Genomic DNA, 18,976 nt, shown 5'->3' on the forward strand with positions numbered 1-18,976 from the left:
TCTTTGGGATTTTCTAATTAGACGTGTTCACATGTCATCTGCAAACAAAGACAGCATTTTTCTTTTTCCTTCCCACACTGTGTACCTTTTATTTCCTTTTTTGTTTGTTTGTTTTTCTCTAGCTAGGACTTCCAGTAGGGTGTTGAGTAGAATGTCTTTAATTGAGCATAGTTTATATGATTACATTTAGTCTCATCTCTTATCATATCAATTATATTTCCTTCTTTAATGTGTTAGTGGTTGCCCTATAGTTTGCAATACACCTTTACAACTAACCACATCCAATGAACACTATAATGCTTCCAGGGTAGAGCAGGTACCTTATAATGAGTACTCTCAGTCCTCCCTCTAGTCCCTTGTAACATTGCTGTCATTTACTTCACTTATCTATATGCTATTATTTTACTTTCATGTATTCTTTCTCCAGTGCTCTTCCTTTCTTTATGTAGATCCAAGTTTCTGACCAATATCATTTTCTTTCTTTCTGAAAACTTCTCTTAACATTTCTAGCAGGGTATGTGTATCAGCAGCAGTTTCACTCAATGTTTCTTTATCTAAGAAAATCTTTATATATCCTTCACTTTTAAAGAACAATTTTGATGGATATAGAATACTAGGTTAGTGGGATTTTTTTTCTTTCAACAATTTATATATATATATATATATATAAATATGTTTGTTGTTTTTGTTGTTTTGCAGTATGTGGGCCGCTCACTGCTGTGGCCTCTCCCGTTGCGGAGCACAGGCTCCGGACGCTCAGGCTCAGTGGCCATGGCTCACGGGCATAGCTGCTCCGCGGCATGTGGGATCTTCCCAGACCAGGGCACGAACCCATGTCCCCTGCATCGGCAAGCGGACTCTCAACCACTGCACCACCAGGGAAGCCCCAACAATTTATATATTTTATTCCATTCTCTACTTCCTTGCATGGTTTTGAGGTTTTTGACAAGAAGTCTGATGTAATTCTTAGCATTATTCCTCTATAGGTAAGATTTTAAACCCCCTGCAGCTTCTTTCAAGACCATCTCTTTGTCTTGGATTTTCTCCAGTTTGAATACGACATGCTTACATTTAGATTTTTGGTATTTATCCTGCTTGTTGTTTTCAGAATTCTGGATCTGTGGTTTGGTATCTGTCATTAATTTTGGAAATCTCTTGGCCATTATCACTAACAATTTCTCCTGCTCCATTTTCTCTTTTTTCTCCATCTTGTATTCCAATTATGCATGTGTTATATCTTTTGCAATTGCCCTACAATTCTTGGATATTCTGGGGTGTTTTTTTCCCATTCATTTTTTTCAAGGATTTTTTGTTGATGTAGACCATTTTTAAAGGCTTTATGGAATTTTTTACAATATTGTTTCTGTTTTATGTTTTGGTTTTTTGGCGACAAGGCATGTGGCATCTTAGCTCCCCAACTAGGGACTGAACCTGCACCCCCTGCATTGGAAGGTGAAGGTTTAACCACTGGATCACCAGGGAAGTCCCTCCATTCGTTTTTTTCAAAATAAATTTATTTATTTATTTGTTTATTTTGGCTGCATTGGGTCTTCATTGCTGTGCACAGGCTTTCTCTAGTTGTGGCGAGTGGGGGCTACTCTTCGTTGCAGCGCATGAACTTCTCATCACGGTAGCCTCTCTCACTGTGGAGCATGGGCTCTAGGCACGCAGGCTTCAGTAGTTGTGGCACGTGGGCTCTAGAGCACAGGTTCAGTACCTGTAGCACACGGGCTTAGTTGCTCCACTGCATGTGGGATCTTCCCAGACCAGGGCTCGAACCCGTGTCCCCTGCATTGGCAGGCAGATTCTTAACCACTGTGCCACCAGGGAAGCCCCCTCCATTCATTTTTAAGTTTGTATTTAAGTTTGTAAAGTTTATATCGACATAGCTTAAATTTTACTGATTCTTTTCTTACCTGTGTCCAGGCTACTGAAGACATCATCAAAAGTATTCTTCAGGGCTTCCCTGGTGGTGCAGTGGTTGAGAGTCTGTCTGCCGATGCAGGGGACACAGGTTCGTGCTCCGGTCCAGGAAGATCCCACGTGCTGCAGAGCAGCTAGGCCCGTGAGCCATGGCCGCTGAGCCTGCGTGTCCGGAGCCTGTGCTCCACAACAGGAGAGGCCACAACAGTGAGAGGCCCGCGTACCACAAAAAAAAAAGTATTCTTCATTTCTGTTACAGTATTTTTTATTTCTATCATTCCCTTTGATTCTTTCTTAGAGTTTTCATCTCTCTGTTTACATTACTCATATGTTCATGCATACTGTCTACTTTTTACATTAGAGCTCTTTTTTTTTTAACATCTTTATTGGAGTATAATTGCTTTACAATGGTGTGTTAGTTTCTGCTTTACAACAAAGTGAATCAGTTATACATATACATATGTTCCCATATCTCTTCCCTCTTGTCTCTCTCACTTCATCCCAGTTTACCTTTCCCCTTCCCATGGCCTCAAGTCCATTCTCTACGTCTGCCTCTTTATTCCTGTCCTGCCCCCTAGGTTCTGCAGAACCTTTTTGTTTTACATTCCATATATATGTGTTAGCGTATGGTATTTGTTTTTCTCCTTCTGACTTACTTCACTCTGTATGACAGACTCTAGGTCCATCCACCTCACTACAAATAACTCAATTTCGTTTCTTTTTATGGCTGAGTAATATTCCATTGTATATATGTGCCACATCTTCTTTATCCATTCATCTGTTGATGGACACTTAGGTTGCTTCCATATCCTGGCTATTGTAAATAGAGCTGCAATGAACATTGTGGTACATGACTCTTTTTGAATTATGGTTTTCTCAGGGTATATGCCCAGTAGTGGGACATTAGAGCTCTTAATGTAATTAATCATAGTTATTTTAAATTCCCTATTGAATTATTTCAAGTTCTGTCATATGTGACTTTAGTTCTGAAGAGAGCTTTGTCTCTTCAGACTGTCTTGCTTCTTACCTTTTAACATTCCTTATAAGTTTTTCTTGAAAGTCAATTGTGATATATCAGGCAATGGGAATTGAGACAAAGAGGGCTTTAGTGTGTGGTTTTATGTTCACCTGTCTAGAAACTGGGTTATGCTTAGTATTTTCTACAGCCATGCTTACCAGATGCTTCAGTTTCCTCTGGTGTTCTTGTTAGCTTCTTCCAATGTCGGATTTTCCTAAGAACTCCCTCTTAAATAGAGACTGTGTCCTGCAGCTTTTTCTGTTGTAATCCACTGTTCTTATTCTGGAGCCCTGTTGATGTGGTGGTAAGGTGTGTGTGGGTGAGAGGAGGCATTCTACAATCTTATCATTAAATCCCAGTCTTTTAATGGGCCTAAGTCCCTGGGTTGTGACCTTCTGAAGTATTTCTTAGCCTTTTTCTTTCTTCCTTTAGGTGACACAGGAAGACTAGAGGGGCCTAGGGTTGGCTAATAGCCCTTTCCCCAAGTCAAGTAAAGCTCTGATAAAGATGTTTCCCTTGAAGAATAAGCCTTTCTTATGGAGAATGCCCTGAAAGAATTTCAAAAGGGTAAGTTTTCTTCTCCACCTGACCAAAACATGAGGGTTTTCCTAGCATCATTACTATGGAAATCTGGTGGGCTTCCTGAAGGTCAAACTCATGAGAGTATGAGGGACCCCTTAAGACTGTGCCCTTGAAAGTTTCTTACTCTCAAGTTAGTCCACACTCAGTCTTCAGCAATTCATTCCAGCAGTTTGTGGCTCTAGTCTCTTCTGCTCCAGGTAAGTTGATCTTGACTGAGATTCACTGTATTCCTCTGTATCTCCAGATTTTCAGATGGTGGTTTGCCCCATGGCCTCAGTTCTCTGATGCAGCTAAGAAAACTCATTGATTTAGTTGGTTTGTTTAGCTTTTTCTGTCCTTGTTGAAAGGATGAGAGTGATTGGTAGTGACCACCAAGCACTTTACATGTTGGAGCTGAAATTGGGACTCCATGCACTACATTTTTAGAGCACTCATTTTTCTATTCCTTTTGGAATCTTTTTTGTGTTTTTCTAATCCTAATTCACAAAGCTGTCGGTTTTTTGTAAGACTTAGTGAGGGTGACACTGGAATTACCCTCAGGTCCCTTTTAACTCCATTATTCTAATATTAAATCATGCACTATAAATCTACTAAAAATTAATTACAAATGAGAATGCTGAATTTCAAAAAAGTTAACCCCAGAGAAGAAACCAGAATCTCTAGGATCCTATGGACTCAGTGTCCACTGGCCCTGGCTCTGCATACCTCCAAGGTGTAATTTTAGTCTATAATTGTAAAACAATGTAAGATGGTAAGACTGCAAATCTAGTGCACTTTGTATTAATATTTATCTTGTTGAAAAAAAAAAATCTACATGATCCAATATCATACACATTCATTTGGTCCCCTTCTTTGAAGACTCTACTAACTTATAATTAATGAGAAAACCATTTTAAGGTATTAAAAATTATTTTTCGCTAGAGTAAAAATGACTAAGAATTAAAATATAAAATACCGTTTTGGTTTTTTTTTTTCCAGTTGACTGTATCTCCACTTTAAGTACTCAGGAGACTGTATCTCCACTTTTAGTACTCAGGAGTCTGATTTCATTCCACTGGCTTTAAACAATAAGTACTTCTTAAAACCTAAATGACTATTTATTTATTTAGTCTGTTACTAAGGCAAATTGCTGAAATGATAAGCATTCATGTCGGTAATGTGTACAGTGTTTTAGAGAGAACATCAAAAAATGTATGGAAAAGCATTTGAACTAAGCCAGCAGTATGTCTTTGAAAAGGAGAATGTTGATTTGGGGCCTCTGATCTGTACGCTATCCCATTTCTCTACTGACAAGCTGTTCATTTTTAGGCACCTAAAAGTCTGAACTATTAAGAAAGCTGTACTCCAGAATCAATGTTGGTTTTGTCTCCCACCCCTTCACAGACAGACTTTCTTTGAAATCAATTCCTCTTTGGGGCTAATTGTTTAAAAGCCATGACTTCATTTCTAGGTTAAATACATGTCTGTCCTATTCTCAGAATCAAAAGAAAAAAAAGCAAAGGAGAAAAAAAAGCAGTCTTCAGGTACTATGTTCAATTTATTGAAAAATGTCTAGAATACTAAAGTATCTCCAAAGGCAAATCTTTGGTGTGACAGATGCATAATAACATCCATAGGCTGAAGAGTCTTAGAAAAGCATCCTTTAGCTACTTTAACAAGAGTACTAAGTATCATCTATAATTCATGCAAGTATATTGAAGCTTTCTGCTGCCATCCAAGAAAGATGGTTTTCAAAGCTACAGAGTGCAATAATCCAACATTCCTTGCAGAAAGTTCCATACATCTCATATAGATTTTATACTGGAGATCATTTCCTTGCTGAAATCCTCAAGAACACAATGTGATATTTTCAGAAAACACAGATTTATGCTATGTGTTATGTCTGGAGGCTTGGAGGGTAGTCATTAGATCATCAAGTTGAGAATGTATTTCTATTTCTAGTTAGCTTTCCTCAACATTGCAGTGGTCACTACAAAACAAATGGGTGTCCAAATGCTTCAAGAACTTCATTTTTTGTGTTCAATATATTTTTCAATTAGAAAATAAGTTTGACAATAATAGTATACTCCTGGTGAAAGGGCAAAATGACCATGAATATAATTCAATCATTTCTTTTACAGAATGGGACTTAAGAAATGAGACCAACTTCTGTTGAATTATGTTGCAGGCCCAAAGTGGTGAGCTTCATAAAATGGCTTTAGTTGCTACTCTCAGAAAATGACAGTGCCATAGTCAAACAGAAATGGGTAGTCGTTGTAAGCGCTGAGTAACACAATGGTGCATTGGAAGAAAAAGTAATTGGAAAAGCAAAGTAATTTTCACTGGACCAGTGTATGCAATATAATCTATAATCAGACTCCAATTATGGGAAATTCTCCATCCACAGTAATCTTCGAGTAGCCACCTCCCCCTCCAATACTTCTCTCCTTTCTTTTATGGATATTACCAAATGTCATCAGTGTATTGCACTGACCTAGAATTTTGGACTACCCAACATGCTATACAACTTCTTCCCAGGGCTGTGCCAGTCACTAGATGACCCTTGTAGAGCTGAAGAATCATTACAACCCGGGACTATGCTACCACAAAATAGACATGAAAGAGTATTTGTTGAACAATTAAGGATATCAATGAATAAACAAACAAATGAACAGATGAACTGATTAGTTGGTAAATAAATACATTTTCTTCTGACTGGTTTGCTTTCCCCACTTTTTATTTCAAGGTTATAGAGGTTTTTTGAACATAAAATTTTCATTATAGAATAGATTTAGATTTATGGAAAACTTACTAAGATAGTACAAAGTTCTTATATATTGCATATCCTTGCTCTACTGTTAATATCTTACATCAGCATGGTTTGTTTGTCACAATTAATGAACAAATTGTGTTATAAACATGTGTTATGTTGTGTTATGAACACCACAAATTGATGTTATTATTAACTAAATCCCATACTTTATTCAGATTTCCTTAGTTTTCCACTAATATTGTTTTTCTGTGCTAGGATCCCATGTCAGATACCATATTACATGTAGCTGTCATGTCTAAAGATTCTGAAGAGTTAGGCTTCTCTTGGCTGGGACAATTTCTCAGCTGAGTTTATAATGACCTTGGGTGTTTTGAGGAGTATTATTCAAGTATTTTGTAGAATGTTCCTCTATTGGGCTTTGTCTGGTGAACTTCTCATTATTAGACTGTAGCTACAGGGTTTTTGGAAGAAAGACCACAGAGATAAGGAGCGATTCTCATCACATCATATCAAGGGTACGTGCCATCAACATGACTTATTACTGATGATGTTGACCCTTGTCACTTGGCTGAGGTAGTGCTTGTCAGGTTTCTCCACGGTGTTACTCTCCTTTATACTGTCCTCTTTGGAAGCAAGTCACTGTGCACAGCCCACACTTAAAGAGTGGGAAGTTATATTCCACTTCCTTGAGGCAGAGTGTCTACATAAAATATTTGTAATTTTCTACACAGGAGATTTTTCTATTCTCTCCAATTTATTTATTTGATCCTTTATTTATATTGGTATGGACTCACGGATATTCATTTTATACTTTGAATTATAATCCAGTATCACTTTATTTTTTTGCTCAAATTGTTCCAGTTTTGGCCATTGGGAGCTCTTTCATTTCACTTCTGTGTCCCTTTGACACCGCCCCCCCCCGTCACTGTAGGGTTGTTTGTTTGTTTGTTTTTTCATTTTTCAGAGCACTTCTTTACTTCCTGACTCATGTTTCAGGCTCATCTTATTTATTTCCTGTCCCAGTCCTAGAATCAGCCATTCTTCTAAGAAACTCTTGTTCCTGTTTTTTTGGAGAATGGCATTAGAAACCAAGATCTTGGCACTAGGTTCTACAGGGTGTTGTTGTTGTTAGTTTATGTGTTTTTTCGTAGGATGTTAGTAATGTTTTTTCTGGTGGTCATCTTACGTAACTTTTGACAAATTACCTGAAAAATGGGTATGATAATTCCTACATCATAGAGTCATTATGTATTTCAAATGAAGTGACTAGCAGTGTCTAGAGTAAAAAGCAAAACAAACAGTAGCTCTAAGAGATAATATCAATTTACTGGAAATGAAGCAAATGATAACTTTGTTTCCCGAAGCCAATTTCAATTCTCTAGAGGTTTTGTTTTTGTTTTGAGATGTTTTTATTGCCTATTTAAACAGATAAGAAGTTAGAGATTCCAATTCTAGGCCTAGCTCTGCTGTTAAAAAAATTTAGTCAAATCATCCAATGTCTCCTTTTCTATAATGGGTAGAATAGGATTCACTCAATATAATGCCACAGGGTTAGTCTGTATGTAAAAGTGACACAAATCAATGTTTATACAAATATATGCATGGCAGTGTTACTATGATTTTTGTCAGTGTCATTAACCTCTGACTCTTTTATTGCTATTTTGCCACTTCACTTTTTTCTCATTTCCCCCAAAAATTATTTACCACACCAGCTTGCATTCTTCCCTTAATTATAAATTTGAATGATACTAGGTTTTTAAAAACTGGCATCCAAATTCAGATGATATGACTGCTTTCAAATTCTATTACAACAAATACACATTGGGTAACTATATTAGATGCTTAAAATTTAGTTAACATTTTTCCTACTTTGTCCACAGGTAGTATTTTAAGGTAATGAGCCCTCTTGGTTCTTCCTTGAGAAACTTTAATTAAACGAAGTGTTACTAAGTCCACTGAGTTACCCGGACATAATGAATGAGGAAAGATAGATGTTTGGCACAGGAAGGGATATCAGGAAAGTGTAGCATCTCGAAAATGCCCTCATATCAAATTATTGATGCAAAACAATTGACTACTGTCCTAAGAGGCGGGGCTGTCAACTGTCTAGACATGATCAGATATCAAAGTCGACGGGTTTTGCAGTCTGATCATCTTGTTTTCCTTTTACCAAGGTAAAGGCAAGGTGCTTCAGCACACCTGATAGACGACAGGAAGTATCAATATAACCACAGGAGCAATGTTGACCTCCTGAGGCTGTGTCAACCTTAAGAGATTGATGCAATTATTTACCAGCCTGTTTGTTGAGAAGGATGGGTAAGGCAGAATGAATATTTATCTCTCAATCCTTTGAGCCTACTTCCTCCAAGATACCAGTCATATCCCATGCAAAAACACTCTGATCTTAAGACCCGATGGAAACATGTTGAGAAGGAGAACTGAACTAGGTTTCCATGCTTATATGTTAAAAGTCACTGCTGCCTCACTGATTCACCTTCGTGGACAGCAAATTCAAGTTTAACTATTTGTAGGCAGTGACCAATGTTTTTATTATTTACATAAAATCTATTTGCAAGTCAGCAAAGTGGTTAATAAAATACTTCCTGTGCATATGTGATCTCTTGATCCTTCGGTGTATCTCATTTCTAGAGTCAAGTATATTAAAAATCCTGAGGCAGATGTGGTCTTATTTATTGATGCATGTTTATTTTAGATTTGCCACTTTAAATGATTTGTCAATTTCTAGTTTTTCCTAGTCTCCTAGCTAACTATTTTTCAGATTGCTACTTGACTCCTCTACCAGCATGAACTTCAAGGGTGAATTAATGTCAAGGCCATACAGGGAGAAAAAGGCTCAAAAATCCACATTTCTATGTTTTACCTGGAGGTGAAGGTAGGTTTCAGAGGAGAATGGAAAAGACATTTTCTCCCACTGATGGTAAGCGTTGTGTTTGACTTATATATTGTTGCTAATGGCATGGAAGAAAGGAAGAATTTGCGAGTTTCTGAGGTTAGGCAATTCCCTGAAGAATCTGAAAGCCTAGAAGTCCCACTACCTGCTTTTTCACAATTGCAATCAGTGATGCATTGGTTTCTTTGTCTGGGCTTCTAAAAGATCATTAAGAACCAACCTGAGGGTCATCAGGGAGTCTGGTGCACATGGGAGCAATGTGTGACAATGCAGTGCATCCTAGGGCAACCTCCTTTGAAAGACAGATAGAGAAAGACAAATTGAGAGGATAGAAAATGCAGGGAATTCATCCATGCAGTCCATTTCGAATTAAATATCCCTTCTTCTCTAACTTGCCTATTTCATCAGAGAAGGGGACATGACTTGTCACTTTATGCACTTGCCGGATGAACTTGTAGTTCATAACAAGGTCCTACTTGGGAGAATCAGAGGAATTCTTTGCTGTTCAACTAAGCCATAACGTCTGGGCCTTCCTCTTATGGAATAGCGAGTGTATTACTGCCCTGGAGTCCAAACTGAGCCACTCCATAGCACAGGGAGATCAGCTCGGTGCTTTGTGACCACCTAGAGGGGTGGGATAGGGAGGGTGGAGGGAGACGCAAGAGGGAGGGGATATGGGGATATATGTATACATATAGCTGACTCATTTTGCTATACAGCAGAAACTGATACAACATTGGAAAGCAATTATACTCCAATAAAGATATTTTTAAAAATAAATAAAGAAAAAAAAAACAAAACAAACTGAGCATCTCAGCCAAGCCATGTTCTTTAAAAAGCCAAAGTTTTAAGTGACAAAATCCCAATTCAAACACACATTTAAAAACTTATTGACATACCTACATTTCCTCAAAACAAATACACATTTGAAATATATAAACAACTTCTAAAAATCAATGAGGAAAAGAGAGATAACCCAATAGAAAAATGGGCAAAAGACTTGGACACTTCATCAGAAAAGATGTCAAAATGGTCAATAAATATAAATAAAACGCACTCAACTTCCTGAGTCATCTGAGAAATGTAAATTAAAACCACAGTGCAATCCTGCATCATCCCTAGCAGAATAATTAAAATGAGTAAGATGGAAATTACTCAGTGCTGATGAGAAAATAGCGTGATCAGAACTCTTCTACATTGCTGGAGGAAGATCCACTTAGGTAAATGATTTGGTACTAGCTAATGAAGCCTAAAATATGCGCCCCCTATGACCCAGGAGTTTCACTGTGAGGTACACACCCAGTAGAAACATGGGCATATATTCATCAAAAAAGATGTCTAAGAATATTCATTGTATTGCTATTCATGATAGACAAACACTGGAAATATCCACCAACCATAGACTAAATAAATAGTGTTAATATTCACTAGTTGAAAATTATGCAGATGTGCACATGAATAATCTGAATTTACACACAACAGCATGGAAAAATCTCATAAGCAGAACTCTGGATGAAAGAAGTCAGATGAAAAAGAGTACATAGTAGATGACTACATTTCTACAAAGTACTAAAAGAGGAAGAACTAATATATGCTGCTAAAATTCAAGATAATGTTTATCTCTGGGGAGTTGAAAGGAGGCAAGAGGCAGGGGTTTGGGAAAAATGTAAACTTTGGTTTCCTGACCCGGGTGCTGGTTACATAGCTGTGTCCAGTTTTAAAAAAATCCATCAACCTGAACTTATGATTTATGAATATATATAATCAGCAGTTGGCTCTTATAACTGAAATACCCAGGGGTAATCCTCAGAAATAGCCCCACAGATGCCATCATTGATACCGTCTCTCTCTCTCTCTCTCTCTCTTTCTCTCTCTCTCTCCTGGTCTGCCCTGTTTTCTTCATTGGTTATTGTTGTGGACAAGGTCTCCCTGCATGATGTCAAAATGTCCACTAGCATCCCCAGGCTGACATACTATCCAGTTAGAAACACAACAAAAAGAGAGTTCCTCCACTCTTTCTTAGTGTGAAGATCAAAGAACTGAGTCTCATTGGACCAAACGGAGATTCATGTCCATCCCTATATGAAGCAATATGGGCAGGGTGATGGAACACAGTGAAAGGCCAGGACTACATCATGTGCCCCTCCCATCATCTCCCATTTCTGCAGATTAACTGCACTCAGCTAGGTTGCTCTTGCTGGGGGTCTCACAATATGGTTGCCATCAGATAGATTTTGGCTGGGCTGGAGTCATCTTGAAGACTTTCTGCTTATAAATCTGTGAGAACAGACTTGGACAGCTGGGCCTACTTAGGCATCTCCTTCTATCTCTATGTAGTCTTTCTTCATGGCCTCTCCAGCATGGTGGCTTCATGGTGGCCAGATATGGTGGCTTGAATGGACAGTGAGATACCAAAAAAGATATACAGACAGCAAATAAATATACAGAAAGATACTCCACATCGTATATCATCAGAGAAATGCAAATTAAAGCAACAATAAGATACACTAAACACCTATTAGAGTGGCCAAAATCCAGAACAATAACACCATCAAATCCTGGCCAGGATGTGGAGCAACAGGAACCCTCATTTATCGCTGGTGGGAATGCAAAATAATACAACCACTTTGGAAAACAGTTTACCAGTTTTTTACAAAACTAAACATACTCATAATATATGATCCAGCAACCGTGCTCCTTGGTATTTACCCAAATGATTTGAAAACTTACATCCACATAAAAACTTGCACACAAATGTTTATAGCAACTTTATTCATAATTGCCAAAACTTGCCCTTCAGTAGGTGAATGGATAAATAAACTGTAGTACATCCAGACAATGGACTATTTTTCAGTGCTAAAAAGAAAGGAGTTGTCAAGCCATGTGAAAAGACATGAAGGAATATTAAATGAATATGATTAAGTGAAAGCAGTCAATATGACTACACACTGTATGATTCCAACTATATGGCATTCTGGAAAAGACAGAATTATGGAGACAGTAAAAAGATCAGTGGATGTCAGGGTTGGGGGAGTGGGGGATGAATAGGTGGAGCACAAAGGATTTTTAGGGCAGTGAAACTACTCTGTATGATACCATAAAGAGAGATACATATGACTATACATTTGTCCAAACCCACAACACCAAGAGTGAACCCTCATGAAAACTATGAACTTTGGGAGATTATGATGTGTCAAGGTAGTTTCTTCATTGTTATGTAACAAAGGTCCCATTTGGCGGGGATGTTGATGGTGGGGAGGCTCTGCATGTGTGGGGGCTGGGGGTATGTGGGAAATCTCTGTACCTTCCCTTCAATTTTGCTGTTAACCTAAAACTGCTCTAGAAAAATAAGGTCTATTTAGAGGGAGCGAGAGAAAGAGACAGCACAAGTCACATTCTCTTTTATGACCTAACACATGGGTTGGCAAACTATGGCCTGTGAATCAAATCTGACCCTTTACTTAATCTTATGAAGTTCCATCAGAACACACACAAGCCTGTTTGTGCTACCCCTTACAATGGCAGACCTGCATAGTTGTGGCACAGACCAAATGGGTATGGCCTGAAAAGCCAAAAATATTTACTATCTGGCCCTTTACGCAAAACATTTGCTGACTCTGACCTAGTCTCAAATATCACTCAGTGTCATTTCTGCTGCATTCTGTTCACTACAAGTAAACCTCTAAGGCCAGCCCATGCTCAAGGGGAGAATTTGCTGACATGTGCTAAACCACCCAAAGGTGGATCCACCTAGTATGCAGACAGTGAGAGGGCAATCAGGATGCTATTGGCTAAAGAAGGGCTCAAGGATGCTGAGCTGACCCAAACAGGAACCCTCTCAGAGGTGAGATGGAACACTTCTAATTCTCTGGGCAGGTTAACTGAGTGGAGAAGGTGCAGATGGTACATTCTTTTTCCAAGTTAGTTAACACCATTGCCCACACCAAGGTCGTAAGAACAGAACTTGTTCCTCTCCAAAATTATACTTATTGCTCAGGGGTAGTTATGTTGAAGTCATTCTGACAACTTTTACAATGCTCTAATTGAACTGGCTGGGCATAGAAGAATTGCTTTTTGAAAAAGGAAAATAGCTGGAAGAATTAAAAAACTGGCATATCAGAAGAAACACAACATATTCTTGGGTTTTTGAAATGTCAGACTTCTGGGCACCAATTTATCTGACTTACATTACAGGGCTACAAACAGTCAGCAACTCTTATGTGGCCATTTTTCACAATAAGAATACATTTCTAAGTGCTATTTTAGCTCAATAATGATTGTACAGATCTGTTTATTTTGCATTTATGTGTGTGTGTGTTGGGGGGAGGGGGCGGTTCCCTAAGTAATACCTTGCCTTTGGTGATGTTGAGCAAGAGAGGAAAATGTATTATATTAATCAGATTGGACCACTTGCTTAATGAGAAGAATGTAATCTGGATTTTAACACAACACAAAGCATTCAAACTCCACATGTAAAATTAAGCAGTCGCTGAGTTCCCTCTACAAGAATATGTCACTGACATCATCTCTCCTGCTCCAGGGCAATCGAGAAGGCTCAAGGCCATTATTATAATCATGAAAAGATTTCTTTTGATTGTATTATGCCCAGAGAGGCAGTTTAAAAGGTGGGTTGGAAATGGAGGAGGGGGTTCTACGACTGCAGGAGAATAGTAGACTCCTTTTGATCAGCCATACTCCTCACATCAGGAGATACATACATATCATCTTAAGAGAGAAATACTGGCCAGCACAACTTTATGAAACACAGGCCAGATGTTGGCAGAAATACTGATTTTGTCACCTCTCTTTCACGTGTTGGTATGAAAAGGAGATTTTTTTAAAATTACCTTTCCTCAACAAGCATTATATCTAATGAGAGATTTGGGCACATGCACCACCTGTTATAATTCAAGGCACAATGTGAAGAGGACCTGCCAGAGAGTTGGTGCTCAACAAGTACAAGCTGGATGAGAACTAACATTTATTTAAGGCGTATGCATAGCAAGCATAATGTTTACACACATTCAATCCTCACAATAACTTTATCAACTATATATTATCATTACACTTATTTTAAAGGCAAGGAAAATAGGGCTTCATAAAGTCAAGTAACTTGTTCAAGGTTACATAAATTTGTTTCTGGAACCTGATCTTGAACTAACGAAATCTGGTTCCAGAGCTTGTGATCTTAACTACTACGTATTACAGCCAATGAATGGATGGATAGATGGATGGATGGATGGACAAACTGATAGATGAAATAACCAAAATACTGTGGTCATGTAGGGGAAGGAGTAAGTACATATGACTAGCTCATAGAGAAGGCTAAACAGAAGAGGTGACATTTGACCTGAGTCTTGAAGAAGACAGATGTTTCCAGGTGGAGAAGAAGGAGATGGACTTCCCAGGCTGGCAGAGAAGCATGAGCAAAGACACAGACATCCAAGTCTCCATGAATCTAGAGGATGACAGGTAGTCCTACGTAACTAGGGCACAGGTCATCCAGGCCAGCAGCCCAGTGAAGAGGCTGCTGAGTGAGACTCCATGGTAAAGGAGTCTGGAATGTCATGTTGAGTTTGGGTTTTCTTCTGCAGGTAGTAGAAAACCTTCAAAGATTTTTTTTAATGGTGGATAACATTTATAGAGGACTTAACTGTGTGAACCATGAAGTGTTAAAATCCTCAAAAGAACCCTGTCGAGGTGGATACTAGCTATTATTCCTCTATTTTACAAGTAATGAAGTTGAAGTTCAGAGAGGTTAAATCACTTGCCTAAAGTCATATAGTCTAGAACTATTTGTATCTGTATTTGGACCCCGGCAGTCCTCCAGAGCTACAGAGCTAAACAGAGCAAGAGAGTGGCATGATTTTATGTGTGTTTAAAGAGAGAACTATAGCAGCAGTCTGGATGAGGATGAACCTTAAGATAAGGAAACTAATTGGGAGGTTGTTGGTGTTTAAGAGAGCCTGGGGAAATGAGCTAAAGCAGGGTTTCTCAACCTTGGCACTATTAACATTTTGGGTTAGATAATTCTTTGCTGTGGGAGCCTGTCCTGAATATTGCAGAATGTTTTGCAACATCCCTGTCCTCTACCCAACGGATGCCCTGTAGTATCCGCCTTCAAGGTGCAACAAAGGAAAATGTCTCACTGGAAGGCAGACTGTCCCTAGTTGAGAACCAATGAGTTAAGGCAATGATGGGGGACTGGAAAACAGGGGATATTTCAGAAATAGGATCAACAGAACCAAGGGATCAAAAGGTGGAGCACTCAAAGATATATCCGGATGTATGACACAGTCCTGGCAACAGTCAAGGCAGTAATAGACCCAGGGTTCAGCTCAGGGTCTGAATTTAGCAGGCTTGGGTTCAAAACCCAGCTTGGCCATTTACCACTGGGTAAACTGGAGAAAATTACTTATGCTCTCCAGGTCTTAAAAAGAAGAGCTTAATAGCACTTACCGCCAAAAGTTGTTGTGAAGATTGAAACAGAATACCATGAGTCAAGTGTTTAGCAGAGTTTCTGGCACTTAGTAATTGCTCAATAAATAGTACTACTAGCCAGTAAGGCAAACACAGGGAAGCTTCTTCAACCTCAGGTTGTGGAATCCATGGTTTGAGAGGTTTTTAGGGAGTGGACACTGTGAACTCTAAAAACAAATTTCCACTCAGTGGAATAGCTCTCCCGACTCCTTAAAGTTAAGTTGAAGAAAAGAATATATAACTGAATATTTGGTTTTATATTAATTGTGAGTGTCTGGTATATATACGTATGTATGTGTATACCTCTGGATTTCTAGGTGTACTTGTGCATGTACACATATACATATACTAATTAGATCACTGGAATCACATTAAAACATTAATACTAATTATCACTAGATGTTAGATTATGGGTGAATTTAACTTTTATCTCTATTATTTCTATTATCCTTTACAATTTTTCTATAATGAATAAGTATGACTTTTATAAATAAGGGACAAAAGTAAATATTCTAAAATACCTTCCCTTAAAATATATGGATTGAAATACTACTATGTGTCAGATACTACACTAGAAATTAAGGATACAATAATGAGAACCCCTGCCCTCAGCCCACCCCCCCCCCACACACATACACATACAGGGGAACAACAAAAGCAACAAAAACCACCTGAAAGCAAATGTGCACATACCAGAAAGCTGGAACTTGAAAAATCAAGTTCAAATGTAACTATGATACTCCAGAAGCAACAAAAATGATGAGCTCCGTTGACACCATCCTAATCATGTTTTTAAGTCTGACAGAAGATCCAAAAGAATTTTCTAATTCTCCTATTCTGCAAGGGTTCAGGAGGAAACTCCACTGTTCCCTCCTTTCTAAGATTTTGCTTCCTCTTATTTAGTAATTCCTAACCTGAGGGAATATAATACAATTTTGCCATGTCCAAATCAACATTGAGTCTAATTAGTAGAGATAGCTCCCCTGGAAACTACAATTCTCCACAGGGAGACTTATTTCAGTAACAAAGGCTTTCTTTAGACAGTATATAAGGGGTTTCCTATTTCAAAGTACAAACCCTTGCCTCGCTGCACATTCAGGGAAATTTAGAACAGTATGTATTTTTCTGAGCTCCCACAGACTTAACGAAAACAATTTGGGCCTCTGGAAAACTCTCCAACATCTTGACTGTGTGTGTCAGCACAACGGATATGCCTGCCTTTGACTCGCAGTAACAAGGAGATTCTGGCTCAAAGTTGTCACTTTCAGTTTCAACTGGTGTCTGTGTGAAGAGTAATGGAAATGATCAATTAAGGGTGCTCACTCTACCCTCTGCATCTTTTTAAATTAAGTACATCCTGAAATGATGGACTTTATACAGATGACAGTATAGGCATTCTGTGTCTACCCCTGTCATTTATTCTCACTGCTGTATTTCTGGAATTAGGATTCATGTTCTGTCATCTTGAATATTTTAATACTTTACTGATCTCATACGTGTTTAGCCATAGGAGGACAGCAGTAAAATAAAATTTTATAGCCAACGAAGTCCTTTATACCTAAAGTTCATTGCACTTTTTATATTTTGTTTAACAACACATGGCTCCTTGAGACTCTGAAATAAACATAGCTTCCTCAAGTCACAGTGGGCTTGTGCTCTTTCATTTCTGGTTGAGAGTTGATTCCATCGTCAGGATAGAAAGAATTCCTGATAATTGGCTAGAGAGGCTGCAATTCTATCAGGCAGGTGCTTCTTTCTCTAAAAGTGTTAAGACAACCTTAAAGCTCCTTTGTGTTAGAAAAATGCCCCGTTTTCTTCTTTGCTCCCAAAATACAGGTATTCTCCATTCAAAGTGACCCTTTTCCATGGACTCCCCAGATTACATTCCATTTCAATCAATAAGTCAGGGATCGATCAATTGATGAGATATGAAGGAGCCCATTGACTCCTAAAGTAGTTGATATTTTCCAGCAACAACTTTTCTCACTGGCTAGGGTCTTTAAAAATTTACGATAATGACAAAACCATTGTTTTGTGTAGTGATGATTTCTTGGAGTAATTAACACTACCTTACTTTTGTTCTTTCGTTTGCAAAGTTGGCATGGTGGCCCAAGAAGTGAATAGAGAATTGTAATATGGTTCAGAACATTAGAGTAGTTTCTATTGCTCCCTGATTGAGCTAAATAACTGGTTTGGGGGATTATTCAGTGCTTGTTGTTGTTGTTGTATATACGAGTGAAAAGCAAACAAACAAAAAACCTCTAGGTTTTTCCAAAACACAAGTTGCAGAGAGAATTGCCATCCCAGAAGAGTATAATGTAATGAAAATATCATTGAACTGGCTTCAATTCCCATTTCTCATGATATTGTTCTGAGGGGGGGAATGCAAATTATTTCATTGCCCATGAGTTAAAAACTGAATTTAAAAAAATGGATTAGATTCATTTCTGACGTCCTTTCCTACTCCAATTTTCCATAGTTCTAAATAAAATACATTAAACTTATTTGATCCCATTGTGTCATTGTCAGAATTTCATCTGTTCATTCGCTCATTCATATCTCCTACCAAGATTTATTAAACAACCAACATTCATTAAGACCTCACATAACCTGAATTTGTCTTCACCTCTAACGCTTCTGAACAGGATATACTTCAGGATATTTTGGGGACAAAGAGTTAAAGAGAATGCTAACTGCCATACAGAAATAAACCACTGATGTCCTTGGTCTTACTGAGCTCTTGACCTATTTTCCTGCCTGAATGGCCGGGAAGAAATTTCAAAAGCCTTTAACCCTCCTCAAACTCAGAAACAGAATATAAAAATATACACGCCCAACAGACGTTCCTTACCACCTCTTCTTATCTTCAAAGATGAGATCATTGAGCCTTCGCATGAGAGTGGTGTTAGAAGGGTCACCATTTCTGGATGCTGACTTTGGATTTACAGGACTCTTGGGCCATTGCTGTCAGCTGCTGAGGCCATCTTAAGAACTGAAATATAGCAGAAAGAGTGGAGTTTAGTTCTTGGATTTTTTAACGACTTGTTTCCCCTGATATCCTCGTGGTCAGGAAGTTCATTGAATTGTCTACCATTTTTGGCTTCAGTTTAAAGTACGTTTTCTAGTCTGTCTCCTATTGAGCTGGAAATAATGCCTCTTATGCCCCTTTGAACAGCCCTTCTTACTCTTGAATATGGTTGTTAAGGTGCCCTTCAACTATCATTACTGTAAGCCATGTATCCTTTGCGATAAACATAATTAAAAACTGCTCCAGGGTCTTCTTAAAGTAATGTGAGATTTTTACATTTTT

The 18,976-nt window shown here is 38.3% G+C and overlaps 1 long non-coding RNA gene across 1 annotated transcript in view; it reads right to left on the bottom strand.

Moving 5' to 3' along the window:
* Positions 1-18,976, bottom strand: part of LOC114484297 (uncharacterized) — a 275,416-nt gene that overhangs the window by 184,255 nt on the left and 72,185 nt on the right. Inside the window, exon 3 of the long non-coding RNA XR_008615776.1 lies at positions 18,518-18,658. This is a non-coding gene — a long non-coding RNA (uncharacterized lncRNA). The remainder of the gene's footprint in view (positions 1-18,517; positions 18,659-18,976) is intronic.

The sequence above is a fragment of the Physeter macrocephalus genome, chromosome 18 (assembly GCF_002837175.3).
Source record: "Physeter macrocephalus isolate SW-GA chromosome 18, ASM283717v5, whole genome shotgun sequence".
Classification (NCBI taxonomy): Eukaryota; Metazoa; Chordata; class Mammalia; order Artiodactyla; family Physeteridae; genus Physeter; species Physeter macrocephalus.